The 15458-nt window shown below is 45.4% G+C and overlaps 1 protein-coding gene across 6 annotated transcripts in view; it reads right to left on the bottom strand.

Moving 5' to 3' along the window:
• The window catches only part of NGEF (neuronal guanine nucleotide exchange factor), a 63392-nt gene extending 48644 nt beyond the window's left edge, over positions 1 to 14748 (bottom strand). For 4 of the 6 annotated variants that reach the window (XR_014526793.1, XR_014526794.1, XM_083505650.1 and 1 more), the window contains exon 1: positions 14542 to 14744. The gene's annotated coding sequence lies outside the window, so the exon portion shown is untranslated. Of the gene's footprint in view, positions 1 to 14541 lie in introns of all 6 variants that reach the window. The other 2 variants (XM_083505651.1, XM_083505649.1) reach the window with 1 other exon arrangement.
• Positions 14749 to 15458: the final 710 nt, after the last annotated feature.

The following is a 15458-nucleotide window of genomic DNA, read 5'->3' as shown; positions in this document are numbered from 1 at the left end:
TTCCTCGCCCTTCTAGGATACTTTGACAAGATAGAGGGCGTGTAGCCCTTAATATATTGCTAAACTCCCATCATCCCTAATGGGACTGATGGGAGTTGGATTCCAACAACACACATTCTGGAGGGTCACACATTCCCAACCCCTGCGGGACTGCGTGCTCCACAACACTGAGTGCGCCTCTCTAAAGTGGTCAAGTCAGACCTGAAGGTTGGGTTAAAGTTCCTGGAAAAGTACAATGGCATTCGCGGGCTGACGAGTTCAGGAATCACCAGGTATGCTTCTGGACCGACAATCAAACGGTTGTCAGTGTCCTGTCAAAGCAATTATCGCACTCTCATAGAGTGGCAAATCTGCCCCGGACCTTTGTCCTTTTGTGCTTAGAATTAAACATCTATTTCTCTACCAAATTTACCCCTAGGGTTAACAATGGAATCACAGATGCCAAGGCGCAGCAAATTGCCACAGCCATTCCGGGAGCACCTTTGGAGCCTTGGGAACGTGATGTCCTGAAGGGAGTATTAGCTTCAGGAGCCCCGTCCACGCTTAGATCTTATAAAAAGGCGTGGTTGGACTTTATGGCGTTTCAAGGCAAATTTATAAATAAATAAATTAAACAAACAAACAAATTAATAATAATAAGAAGAAGAAGCTAGGCTTGACACACCTCAAGGAAAATTATAAAATCCTAGGCTTGGCACACCTCCTACCAAGGCTGAAGCTCTGCAATACTTGGTACATTGGAGGGTGCTGGATCATGCAGCAAAGACTCTTAAACATCCAGTAGGCGTCAATCCTTAGACCCTGGTGTGGTCTCCTTAGTGTGAAGAGCACTGTAGGGCTGGTGCAGGCTGCAGCCTCCTAAAAGTGATGGTAGAAGGCCCTTAACTTATGACATTCTATGCCAATTCCAAAATAAATAAATAAATAAAAATAAAAATAAAAATAAAAATAAAATAAATTAAGAAGTATCTGTTGGTCCGAGAACAAGGCCTGGTTATTTTCAGCTGCATACTCCATTGCCTTTCGCGCTATGCGCAGTGGTGAAGTGGTTTGTAAGGGCCAACCAGATTCCGCCGCCTGGGGTAGTTTGAGAGACCTGACCTTGTTCAGATCCAATTTAGTCCTGCATGTCCAATGTTCCAAAACCGATCAGCAGTAAAGGACACTAAGCATTTCATGTACGTGAGACCAACCGTTTCAGGTCCATTCCTCATACATTGGATGGCTCCCGCCTGCACGGCATCAGTCCACGCGCGGTATGCGAAGGGTGATTGCTGCCTGCGGTTTACCCTCAGCTGAATTTGTGGCTAACTCCTTTAGGATTGGGGCCGCCACCACAGCAGTGCATTTGGGACTCTCAGCTGAAAGGATGAAGGACTTGGGGGCAGTGGAAGTCTGATGCATTTAAGGGATATATTCGTAAGGCCTTGTGATTGTTCACAGTATACCTGACCTGGCTTTGTTACCTTCTTTTGCTTTCAGGTGACGTTGTGGTGCACATTGGGATTATAGGCCCTGCACTGTCCACTGGGATAGAAACTGTTATGTATTGAAGTTCTCACCCTGGCCACCAGGAGTATTGTGTATGTAGTTTTCACTCAGGTCCACGTCAGTTATTTTAGGCGGGAAACCCTGGGTTGTTGTTGCTACATTGTTGACAGCCGGCTGCCTATAAAAGCAGGCCGGCTGAGCTGTTTGCTGTTCAGTTCTGTTCCAGCTTACAAAATAAAGAGCTGCTTTGGAGAAATCGCTGTGTCGTCTGCCATGTCTACCCACTATTCAACAGAAACCATGCCGTTAACGAGGACCTAGGGTGCAGGAGCTATGAGGGCACCCATCTGGATAATCGGGCACAGCATTGTGCATTGGGCCAGGGTCCGCGCCATCAATTCCGGTCTCGGGCCGTACCTTAACTACATCAATATATCTTGGATCTCTCGGAGGGGAATGCGCTGGGCCGAAATGTTGCCCGCAATTAGGGCCAGAGCGGCAGTGGAGGGCCCCCCAGATGCTTTAGTTATCCACTTCAGCGAAAATGATTTGGCTTACAGAAAGGCAGTCGACTTGATGTGGCATATCTTTAGTGACTTTGAGGAACTTAAGGCCTCTTACCCAAACGTCACCATTATTTGGGCCTCGTTGATGGAGAGGTTGTTTGGAGAGATTGCAGGTGCCCGATAGCCATAAATAAGGCTAGGAAAGCCTTGGATCGGGCGGTGGTGCGTAGAGTGGCAGCCCTGGGTGGAGGGGTCATTGACCACCCGGGCAACTGCGAGGCCCTCTACCGGTTTGATGGCGTGCATCTTTCGGATGCGGGAAATGATGGCTGAAATGATATTTGGTTGATGGTGTGCATCTTTCGGATGCGGGAAATGATATTTGGCTGACTGACATAGCAAAGGGGATTAGGGATTGGTTTCAGGCATGAGAGTATTGGCGGCGAGCGATTGCTCGTGTGGCGATTAGGCATTGGTAAGAAGGGGTTAAGAGGATGGGGGGGGAAGGAACGCCATCACCTCCCCCCAGTGAACGAAGGGTGGTCCGATAAAGGACTCCGGGGGGTGTGGCCCTGTCCGAAGCCTATGGAGGTGTGGGCCAAAGGCACGCCCCCGAGCGGTGACCCGGGGGAGCTCCTAGTTGACGTGCCTCACCAGGAGACTCCCCCTCTATGGTGTTAACCCTTCCCGTGTCTCCAGCAAATGGGCTGGAGCCGGATAGTCGATAGGACCAATGCCTAAGCCAATGCCTCTCATTCCTGAATTCAATAAAGTTGTGGCCTAATTCGCCCATTTAACCTTAAATTATGGTGTCTCGTGTCTTTATTTATCCTGGTGGGGGGCGGGAACTCGCCACGCAACACACATTCTGGAGGGTCACACATTCCCAACCCCTGGTTTAAACTAGGAGCTTTACTTCCCCTGCAGTTTAAGAAAAGTCATAAAGGACTGGTCATTGAGGATCAGGGAAAGCACTTTCCCATGGTGCTGCCTATGGATCAGACACGGCTTTACACAGCCTGTTGTGAAAGTGCTTCACATACTCTTCCTTAGAGGGTTTTAGGCCAGTTATGTGTGCCTGTGATTGCCATAGTTGATAGATCAAAGGAAGTAAACAGTACTACATAGTACATTAAAAATCCATCTTAAAATGTTGAATTCTTAAAACGTATCTTGGAACATGTGGCTAACAATTGAACATGTAAATGTTACATATTTAAAGGTAAAATTATAGTTAGAATTGCTCTATTTGTGCTAACACGGTACTGCTTTTTCACACTTCTTGTATTGATTCATTATGTAATAAAAGCAGATAGCCAGGGTTCATAAAACATGTTTGTAATAATAGTTAGTGCATCAAAGTTCACTTAGATCATTCACATCCTGCACAAATCTGTGCTTTGTCTCATGGGTCTCATTGAGGGGAAGCAGCTAAAAGCAGTTATCTTAGAGTAGGATTGCTCCTTTGGGGCTATTAAGCAGTCATTGTCATGTCGGAAAAGTCAGCCTTCGGTATATTGAAAACTAAGGAAAACAGAAGGCCTTTTCACTGCCATTATAAGATTCAGAACTAATTAAACTATAGGCTAACCTTATTTTATTCACATTCCTAAAGCTAGTTCATAAGCAAAGATTGAAGGTCCTTTTCTCTGTAAAGAGTTCTCATACCTAAGGGAATCTATCATGAAATGTAAAGACGGATTAAAGGAAGCTTTGATCTCCTCTGCCTATTTTTCCAGTGTAAAACATGATAGCATTCCAGAACCCTGATCTAGCTCATTCTACTGTAGCATAAGCCACTTCCATTTTAGAGGGATAAAAAAGTTGTCAGGAGAACAGCTTGCTTCGATGTCATTCTTTCTTTCCTTGTTGTGTGGATAAACATCAAACAATCTAAATTGGCCAGAGCTGTCAATCTTACACACTTCAAGGTGATTTCCAGATTCACTGGGACAAATGTTAACACCTTTTTCTCATAAGGCTGCTGTTAACTTACATCATCAATGCCCAAGATCTAGTTAAAACACAATTAAATAGGATTTTTTGTGCCTTAAGTGCAGGGGTGAGGGACCTTTTGGAAGCCTTAAGGTCATATTCCCTTCAGGACAACCTTTTGGAAGGTCAGATGCCAAGTGCCAGAGAGGCAAGAGGCAAAGCTTGGCAGAGCAAACTAATGCAAATTTTACCTTTGCACACCCCTCTCTATCCTCCATGAATGCAAGCAAGAGGCATTATTGGAGTTCAATGACACACTCCAGCAACGCAAAAGCTCTCAAGGAGGATACAAAGCAGTGCTGCTGAGGGGTGTAACCTGACGAAGAAGAGGTGTGGCCTGGATAGAGTTCAAGGGTCAGATAGACAGAAATGGAGGGCTTCGTTTGGCTTAAGGCCTGGGGTTCACCACCCCAGCCTTAACGCAACAATACTCTCAGCTTGCAAGAGCCCCTGAAGGTATAGGCAATAATTAGAATTAGAATTCTAAAAATGTAAACTATATGTAATAATAATATGCCACCCAACTGACTGGGCTGCCCCAACCACTCGCAGCTACCAATAAAATATTAAAACACAGCAAAATAGCAACCATTAAAAACTTCCCTTCAGATACCTTCTAAAAGTCAAATAGTTGTTTATCTGTTTGACATCTGATGGGAGGGCGTAGATCTCTGAACTGAAAGCAGGTGTGTTATTAACTGTCACTTTATTTCTCTTTCTTGCTACTTCTTAAGCAACATCTAAGCATGTTTAGGATATGAAAATTCTTTACCTCTGATGTTCTTCTTAATGAACTAGTTGAAGGCCTGGTGAGGTGGGAATGTAAAGAAGTTTTTTTAAAAAAAATTGCTGGCATATTTCTGTGGGGAAGTGGAGATTGTCAGTAATATTATGTATTAAAATGGCTTGATAAAAAGTGTGGGTGTTTGCCATAATGGCTAAACCAACACAATTTATTAGGCTAGAGAGGCCTTTGCCAACCTAGTGCCCTCTAGATGTTTTGGACTATCATGCTCATCACCTGTATTGGCTGGGGCTGATGATGGGCCTTGTAGTCTAAGACATCTGGCGAAAGCTGGACTAAAAGAACAAAGACAGGTTGAGTTGATGATAAATTGGATTAGACTGGTGACTGGGAGTGGCCGCCGAGACCATATAACACCGGTCTTGAAAGACCTGCATTGGCTCCCAGTACGTTTCCGAGCACAATTCAAAGTGTTGGTGCTGACCTTTAAAGCCCTAAACGGCCTCGGTCCAGTATACCTGAAGGAGCGTCTCCACCCCCATAATTCTGCCCGGACGCTGAGGTCCAGTGCCGAGGGCCTTCTGGCGGTTCCCTCATTGCGAGAAGCAAAGCTACAGGGAACCAGGCAGAGGGTCTTCTCGGTAGTGGCGCCCGCCCTGTGGAACGCCCTTCCAGCAGATGTCAAAGCGATAAACAACTACCTGACATTCAGGAGACATCTTAAGGCAGCCCTGTTCAGGGAAGTTTTTAACATGTGATATTTTATTGTATTTTTGGTTTTTATGGAAGCCGCCCAGAGTGGCTGGGGAGGCCCAGCCAGATGGGCGGGGTATAAATAATAAATTATTATTATTATTATTATTATTATTATTATTATTATTACTACTACTACTCCGAAACTGAGCATCACTTATTGAATTACGTCCATACAGCATATCAAAAGAGTACTTGAAAAGAAAAGAAAAGAACTTCACCTCAAAGTAAACTACATTTTACAATTTAATCGAATATTGTTAATATTGATTATTACCAAACAGAAACTATGGGTTTACAATGTTTTGCTGGTTTATTCCAGCATGGTCCTCAACATGTAAAATCAGACTAGTCGTTATAAGAAGGTAATATACTGAATTAAAAAATATAAATCTATACAGGTTTAGTTGTATTCTCAACCTGGTTTCTCTCTCTCTTTCCACAGTCTGGTAGCAGTTGGGTAGAACAAGTATTATAAGTTATTCTTTTGTCTTAATGCTTATCACCCTGTCCACACCCATGTGATAAAAAGTGTTGGTAGGTTGGATATGAGTGTGTACCTGACCGCCCATCATTCCTTTCTACCACACAAATATTTATGAGTTGATTACTCAATACTCAAATATGCTTGTTTTATTTCCTCTTTGCACTCTTCACAATTGCCTCCATTTTTGTATTAATCAAAGCAGCTCGGCAACCATGCACCCCCACTAGCACCCATAATTGTAATGATCATGCTTGGATGGGTGTGTACACAATAACCAAACCACATGCAAAGGATCAACAAGAAAGATCAACTTCCAGCAGGCATGGAGTTAGCCCACTATGTACAGTGCTTCTAATATACATGTCCACAATGTAGTTTAAAATAGGATGAAACGCTTTTCTAGGAATTTCCAGGTTTTTTTGGAGCACGCTTTGTAGTGCCATGGGGCTGGGAAATCCAGAATGATATAATGGATAATTCACTGGAGTAGGAAGAACCAGATTCAAATCACTGTTTATACAGGAAATTCATTTGGTGGCCTTGGGCAAGTCATTATCTCTCAACCTAGCCTATTCCACAGGGTTTCTTCTGAGGATAAAATGGGGTTGGGGACCCCATAACAGAAAGTGCATATTAAGTTTATGTTAAACCACAATAGCAATGATGGTACCATAACAAAAGAGTCAGGTGTTTGTAGATCAGCCTTTCCCAACCATCAGCCTCAGGCAGCATGGCCAGTGGTTAGGGATGATGGAATTTGGAGTCCAAAATATCTACCTCCATTTTGGCTACCTCTTTTCTCCAGCTGCTGTAGTCTGTATGGTTTCACAGTCAGATGAGCAGCATATAAATGATAAGTTATCACCATCACATACTTCTACAGACTTAGTGGGTTCTACATATACAGTTCCCATGGTCCTGTCTTTGAATATGGTGCACATACATAGGAGCATCCAAGCCCTTTGAGCTGTCTAGGAGTGTCTGGCAAATGGGAGGTTCCCATCTTTGTATACTCCTGGGGGAACCACTGGAAAGGATGGGCCTAGACCAGCCTTCACCAACTACACTTGCTAGCTTATATTGCTGTGAGTTGCAGTCTCAAACATCTGGAGGGCACTAGGTTGGTTCAAGGAAAAAATAGGTACAAAAAGAGAATTCCTGGATGCCAAGATCCAAGTTTGGGGCAAGTAGTCTTTAGTGAGAGAACCCCAGCAGAGATTTAAAGCACAAAATATGCAGCAAAGTAAAGTGTGGAAATATAGGCTGTTAGACCTTTAAAACATGTCCTCCCAAGTTCTTTCCAAAGTTGCCCTAATCCCCAGCATTGAAAAAGGCCACATGCTTGGTAAGTTAAAATGGTTTACTTACAAATTATCCAAAGGTCAAGTTCTTGTGCTTTAAAAAATACAACATTTAGAAACAGTTGCACAGGCAGTAAAACCAGGCTCAGTCACAGTGGTGAAAGTTCCTAAATTAGTGGCATAGGAAGTCAAGAGTGGCTTGTGAAAGGCATGCAGTCTGAGCCTGGAGCAACCAGCTCAGATGTCTTTACAGGTAGACTGAGGTGGAACAAAGGCTTGATTACCTGGATCCTAGTCCGTCCCAAAGTGAGCTAAGCCTGGCAGGACAGTATACTTTATGGTCTTAACCCCTTCATACATTAATTACACTTAAGTATGTTGGTTATATGAGGCTGCTTATCCCATAGTCCTAGATCTTGGTGTAACTGAAGGATATTTTTGGTGCATGCCAGCATTCTATAGGCAAGCCTGGTTTGTGGGCTATTTTAGGGGAGGCGTGCTTTATTCTCCGACCACGCTGTGAAATAACTCAGCCCACCCCCCAATCTGACTGAGGCCTGGAAGATTATTCTGCACAATTCTCTTGTGTGGGCTTGCCTATCTCTAAAGTGTTACAAATATGATTTGAAGGAAAATATCTGTATCTATTTTACAGGCACCGGTGGATATAGACATAACTAGCATCCTGTATTACAGTGCCACAGTCACAGAACAAACATCTAGGCTCTGTAACCTATTGTATAAATTTAATGAGGTTGGCAGAGAATTGTCTTAGTAACTGGTGCTCAGTATGGTGGAAAGATCACACTGTAGAGATGCTAGACTGCATCAAATTTGATAGTGTCAACCCACTGAATGTCATGCTGGGTTATTTCCCAAGGTCAGAATTTGTACTGCCAGTCCGACACCCAAATGGCAAGAGGTTCACAAGTGAGCCTCTCATTTCTTTCTTTTTTACTGTCATTTCTTCGGCGCATTTCTAGGAGCTGTCTCAGCCTATTTTTAGAACATGGCAGTTCCTCTGAGAAACACCCTCAGTTTCTATTTTTCTTCTGTACTTTCTTCTATAATAAGAAAGGGAGGGAGAGAGGAATCAAGACTCAGTGATTAAGACACTGGCCTGTAAATTGTGGATATTTTTCCAGTTTGGCACCCTTTGGGAGCAACAGCAAGTGTCTTAATCTCTCTTTCTGCCTCAGTTGCCTTTGGGGAATGGCATATGCCTTCCTTTTCTCCTGTTTTGTCTCTCTTTATGTTCCTTGTTCTGCAGAGCAGCACAGAATCCTTAATGTGTGTTTGTAAAAGGTTTCAACGGCAGTAGTAGTTTCTGTAGTATATTATTAGTGCACAGACTGCTTACTCTTCTCATTTTTAGCCCATTTGCACCATGGGGATATTGTGTTGGCCTACTTTGCAGGGTGGTTGTAAAGACTGCTGCGACAATGCATGTGAAGCACTGTGAAATTTCAAATGTGCTACATAAGTGCTGATGACGACCATACCCTAAGGTTGCTAATTTTCAAAGAGTAAAAACCAGGACACCCCAGAAGTTGTTGTGCCTTTTCAAGGGAACCCACAGCATTGATGCGCTCTTTTAAGGAAAACCCAAAAGTTGTTTTTAGACAAACCTAAAAATTCTTGAGCTTTCGTGGTTTTTTGATTGACTTGCGAAAGATCTAGGACAAAGAGCTGCCTTTCAGAAATCCCCCCTGGACATCATCTAATTTATCTCCACAACACCCCTTTGCAGGAAGATGCATTGACAACAGAGAAGCTTCAGTCTGACACAGGTCTGACACAAACTGATTATTTATATATTGCATTTGGTTTATGGTCTCCTCTTCTTCTTTTTTGCCAAAAAAGGGTTATGGTCATTTTGAGAGGGGGTGAGAGCGGGACACACATTATATTTCAAACCTTCCTATCAGTAACACTGCAAAGCTAGAAGTACCCTGAGCTATCCTCATGAATAGTCATATTGTTATTGTGACAAAGGGCACAGCAGCGTAATGGGAGGAGCTTTTCAAAGAACTACCATCCCTGAGTCATCTTAATGGTGTGCTATTTTGATTACAAAACACAAGGGGGAAATATGAGGTTCTTCTTTTAGCTTTTGTTGTTGTGATAGCCACATTTTTTGTATCCTAGTGTCATATCTGGCTTTTCAAATGATAGCTGCACTATGTTTTATTTGTATTATTTTGTAGCACGATTTATGCCCTACTTTCCAGGTCCAGTTGGAGATGCCCAATACAATATTTTTATGGGTTGTAAGTGCCAGGGTTTGGAGATGCCACACTCCCCATAATTCCTGGATTTAGTAAATGCTATAATTTAATCAAGCCCCCTGAATCCCTGGATCCAGCGGGAATTAAATGGCTGGAATAGCCAGGCCAACCTGATAATGGCTGCTAAGTACTGGTCATTAACTTAAAAGTTACCGTATTTTTCGCCCCATAAGACGCACTTTTTCCTCTCCAAAAATGAAGAGGAAATCGGGGGTGCGTCTTATGGGGCGAATGCCTGCAAGCCTCGCGCCCTCGGCAGGAGGTCCCACCGGGTGCGCGAGGCTTGGGGCGGCAGCCTGTCGCCCGAAGCACGGGGAGCCCTCGGGAGGGCTCCCCCTGCTTCGGGCGAGTGTCTGCAAGCCTCGCGCACCCGGCAGGAGGTCCCACCGGGTGCGCGAGGCTTGGGGCGGCAGCGGACTTCTAGCTTCTAGGTGCGTGCAAGCAGTCCGCTGCTGCCCCAAGCCTGGCGCACCCGGCAGGAGGTCCCACCGGGTGCGCGAGGCTTGGGGCGGCAGCGGACTGCTTGCGCGCACCTAGAAGCTAGCAGTCCGCTGCCGCTCCAAGCCTGGCGCACCCGGCAGGAGGTCCCACCGGGTGCGCCAGGCTTGGGGCGGCAGCGGACTGCTAGCTTCTAGGTGCGCGCAAGCAGTCCGCTGCCGCCCCAAGCCTGGCGCACCCGGCAGGGGGTGCGCGAGGCTTGGGGCGGCAGCGGACTGCTTGCGCGCACCTAGAAGCTAGCAGTCCGCTGCCGCCCCAAGCCTGGCGCACCCGCAGGAGGTCCCACCGGGTGCGCCAGGCTTGGGGCGGCAGCGGACTGCTAGCTTCTAGGTGCGCGCAAGCAGTCCGCTGCCGCCCCAAGCCTGGCGCACCCGGCAGGGGGTGCGCGAGGCTTGGGGCGGCAGCGGACTGCTTGCGCGCACCTAGAAGCTAGCAGTCCGCTGCCGCCCCAAGCCTGGCGCACCCGCAGGAGGTCCCACCGGGTGCGCCAGGCTTGGGGCGGCAGCGGACTGCTAGCTTCTAGGTGCGGCAAGCAGTCCGCTGCCGCCCCAAGCCTCGCGCACCCGGTGGGACCTCCTGCCGGGTGCGCCAGGCTTGGGGCGGCAGCGGACTGCTTGCGCGCACCTAGAAGCTTGGGGCGCACTGAGCTCAGCACGCCCCAAGCTCCTGGTATAGCGCAGCGATCCGGTAGCCCTGGGAGAGCCCCGGGGCTCTCCCAGGGCTAGCGGACTGCTTGCCGGCACGCAGAAGCTTGGGGCGCGCTGACCTCAGCTTGCCCCAAGCTTCTGGATTAGCGCAGGAGTCCGCTAGCCCTGGGAGAGGCGCCCGGCTCTCCCACGCTAGCGGAGACCTTGCCTGCACGCAGAAGCTTGGGGCGCGCTGAGCTCCGCACGCCCCAAGCTCCTGGTGTAGCGCAGCGCACCTGGGGGGGAAATAAAATTTTTTTCCTTTATTTCCCCCCCAAAAATCTAGGTGCGTCTTATGGGCCGGTGCGTCTTATGGGGCGAAAAATACGGTAATGAGCCATTAAGAAAGATGTGAAGAGGAATTCTGTCCCTGACAGAGAGAGGGTCACTCCCTCAGCTCTGAGACAGTTAGCAGAGACAAAGCAAAGTTTAGGATTGCAGTTGACTGGAGGAAAAGGTGGTACTGCAAGCTGGAGGGGGGCAGAGGGTTACGGTGTATTTCTTTTTGAATTCAAGGCTGCTGCAGCAATGGGAGAAACAGGACCCTCTTGAGTGTTAATGCTGTCAGCCCCTCCATCGCAGGCTCAGGTTGTATATATGTGAAAATAAACCATTTATCATAAAGATACCACAATCTCCGCTTTGCCTCAGAGGAAGGTGGCAAAACTGAGCCATGTCAGAGGGTGGAGTAGCGGACGTCAAGTCAAGAGGCGAGAAGAGAAGGTCTGCAAGCCCTCCTCCGGTGCTGAACTTTTGAGGGTGAACTGCTATTGGGGGGTGCACTGTGCCTGAGAGTGCCCCAACCTCTCTCCCCAGATCCTGGCGCCAAACGCCGACTGCGACAGACACGATATCTGGTCCTGGAATTGTGCTACAGGAACTGTTTGGGGACTGGGGTGTGAGTTTAGAGTTTCTAACCCACAACCTAAGGGAAGGCCAAAGAGAAATAGACAGGTTCTGGAGAAACTGACGTGGAGCCCAGAAGTAGCTGTGTAATTTGCTTGAACTTTGTGAAGATTCCACAACAAGGAATTATGTGTAGCTGTTTGATTTACTTGGACTGAGAACTCAATGAAAACACAGAAGCCCCAGGACAAAGAGCTATGCAGGCAGCTGCCTGGTGGAGGAGAAGCAGAGGTTTGGGTCTGATTTCTGAGACTGTTTACTTTTGCTGCAGGGATTCTTCCTGCAAGGCTTAGCAATGGATTTTGAAACACTGTGCTTTATGGTTTTTGTCGGTTTAAAGGTTTTTTAGAATTGCTGTTGGTGTGTTTGAAAGCTGCTTTTGAAATGCAGATCTGGCTGGAGAATGCACCAAGAAGGTAGAAGGAAGGCTGATTAATTCTTGATGAACTGGAAATTGCTAGAAAGGGAAAGACTGTTGCTGGGCTGTGTTGAGTTAAAAAGTGTCATTGTGTTGTGATCTGCTTTGTTCTGAATGCCTTTACTAACTTATTTCTTATGTGCATCTGGAACAGGTGTGTCTTTCTTAGAATCTTGCACCACTTTATGGAAATCGCGCACTACTCGTGGAGATTGGGGTTGTGTGTAACAAAACAATCAACAGAGAGCCAGACTAAAATAGAAATATAAGCAGCAAAAGCTTGCTGAAAAAGAAAAAATTCCAAGCAATTACGGAACACCAGCTTGAATACGGGCTGCCCCACACTGATCTTCCATAGCAGAGAGTTCTAACTACTGGTTCCAATTAATGGAAAAGTCCCTCCCTGTTGTAGCTACCACTGATTCTCCCTGGAAGGCAGTAGCACACACAAAACAGCCCCTTCAGATGATCTTTTAAGGCAGGCTGACCCATGCCAGAGGAAGCAGTTAATGCAGGCATTGGCAAACTCGGCTCTCCAGATGTTTTGGGACTACAACTCCCATCATCCCTGACCACTGGGCCTGTTAGCTAGGGATGATGGGAATTGTAGTCCCAAAACATCTGGAGAGCCGAGTTTGCCTATGCCTGAGTTAATGTGACAAGACTTTAGACTACATCGCGTTATGATCTGTGTCATCTCTCTGATATTGCATTTCATCTGTCGCAATGAAACCTTGCTGCAAATAGCACATTGCTTAGGAAAGGGGTCAGGCAGAAGACAGTGGGGTGAGAGGAGGACAGGGGAAGGTGAGAGAAAAAGAGATGAGTGAGAAGGGGATGGAAGGGGGGACTGTACACACCATACATGGCTTCCCTCAATGAATTCTGGGAACTGTAGTTTATTCCTCATCTCCCAGCAGCCTTAACAAATGACAGTCATGTGGGGGAAGTCATGTGCTTTAAATGTATGGTGTATACACAGCCACAGAGAGATGTGCCAGGGAGAAGGAAATGGGTGATAAAATGGCACCTGGCAGGTGGGCAGGGAGAAGGAAGCAGCAGCATAGTAGTGGGCCTTTTATTTCATTATTTGGATTAAAAAAACCCAAAACACTTCATCCCAACAGAATAAAATGCATATACAAAATATAATAAGGTATGAGAAACTAAAATGCTTCCAGGATGGTTTAACTCTGTCCCGACAAGCCACTTAAAAGCATTTGTGAGGAAATAACTTGGGCTTAAAATTTAGGCAAGATCCCAAAGGAAGGGCACCCTTTTTATGTGGCCCTGATCAATCAATCTTGATTTATGAGTGGTACAGTTAAGAGGATGCTGGCAACTGATCTTGTCCAAGCAGGTGCAATTTTAAAATTCCAATCTGAGTAATAATGACCTTTTAAAAAATTTAAATTGCTTTGCTTTCAGACAAATGCTTTTCAAAGGCGTGGCTTTCTTCATGCCTAGCTTTGGGTTATTTAACAATGTTAATGGGCGTGGACTGAAAAATCCCTATTATTCATAGAGCTGTCAGAACACTATGTTCTCAAAATATCTTTGTCATTGTCTGTTCTGTCAGTTAACATGTTATTGTTAACATGCATGGCCTTCTGTACCTATAAAATTGACTTTAATAGGAAGGGTAGGTGCTAACATTTGGGGAAAATCTGAAGGTATGCCTATTTCCTCCCATATATCAAAAATTAATCTGGATTCAACTGACTGCTTTGGCCTCAGGTTCAAAACCATGTTCTCAAAATTCTGTTTTTATACTAAATCAGCCTCCTGCTTTCAGATATTGAAAGTACTGCCCATTTGATAAAAACGAAACAAAACCATTTTTGATTTATTTTAACCCAAGTAATCCCTGAATATTTTTTTAAAAGATGGAACGTCTCATTTTTGCATTTGCATTAAGTATTATACAGGATCCTAGGCAATTGAAGATCAATTGCTGGGCTAACAATACTGTAGCTCCCTAATGGGAAAGATAATTTCTGTAACAAAAAGGACAATTGTTTCTTTTGAAAAAGAGAAGTGCTGAAAAGCACCCAAGAACAGTCACTGCTTGTCATCCTGTTGTCTCTTCAAAATTACATTAATGTGGCGGATTGTTTCTTGGAATGTTTCTTTAGGAATGTTTGTCCCTCCTTCGTATGAACTGGTGAGCTGTGCTATCCAGGCCAGTTTGTGAATACTGGATCTTCTACTTACTTGTCGTGGTGACCCAGTTACTATAATTTTGCCAGTGATGTGCCCCCTCCGCTTATCTGACATTCCTGCAGCTTGAATAACTCCCAGTGGCTTTCTGTGCCCGATCAGATGCAGTGGCCCCATTTACCTTGCCAAATGTTCTGCCAGGGTTTCCAGATTTATATCCTTTTATCCATCTTCCGCCCCATGATTCTTTTCCCCCACAGAACAAATAATTCTTTACCTTTCTTCCATTTGTTGTTGTTCTACTCACCTATTGTCGTACGATTGGTTTACTCTCTTAGCCTGGCAGTTTTACCAACAGGGTAACCAGTTCAGCGCAGTCACAAATTCTGCCCCGTCTTTACAGTGATTTAGGGAGCTTACAGTGAAGTTCTGAGGCCTGGACTGGGAAAATCCTTGCTTGAAACAGCCGCGACCTTCAGCCCCGGCACCTTCTGTCACCAACCTGCTGTGTTAGAATGCAAGGCTTTACCAAGATAATGTTTACTTAGTTTCCAGAGTCACAGCAAACATTATTTAAAGCAACAGATCTCTTTTATTCAGGCACGTTAATGCAAACACAATGCCAGTTGTCATTTGTGCTGCTTGAAGGTATAGCCACAAGGCTTAGTCAAGCCAAACACCCATAGTAAAAATATCTGGGTGAGGACCTGAAACCTTTGTGCAGACATGAGACAGCTGCAAAATGACTGAGTCAAACAGTAAAGAGCTTTATGGTGTGGCAAAGTGTTGGCTAAAAGCCACTTAATGTTATGCCATGTGACAGTTATGCAATTAGATTGTTTAAATGGTCAGGCCTTCCTTTAAATTTAGGATTTTTGCTTTTTTTATTTAAAAAAAAATCATTTTATGAATAGGGGCATGAAGTTGAGTAAGCATCATTGCAACTGAGCTAAAGTCGAGGTTTATTCAGTGCTTCGCTCTTTTGCATGCTTCCAAATGGAGGTTTTAATATCACAACTGAGTCATTCAGATGCAACTAGCAGGTTGTTGACAACACATTGTTTTCGCTTTGTGGATTTTCCACAGCAATCGTAAACCCAGATTAAACTGAAGTGGGGGGTATCAGCATTTTGCATGGGTGAGTGGTACTGATCCCACACAAAAAGCACCCATCTGGAGCCACCCACCTGTGCCTCTTGAGCCCTACTATACATTTGAAGCAGT

The sequence above is a fragment of the Podarcis liolepis genome (assembly GCF_965112155.1).
Source record: "Podarcis liolepis genome assembly, chromosome: 5".
Lineage (NCBI taxonomy): Eukaryota > Metazoa > Chordata > Lepidosauria > Squamata > Lacertidae > Podarcis > Podarcis liolepis.
This window is presented reverse-complemented; position numbering and strand designations above follow the sequence as displayed.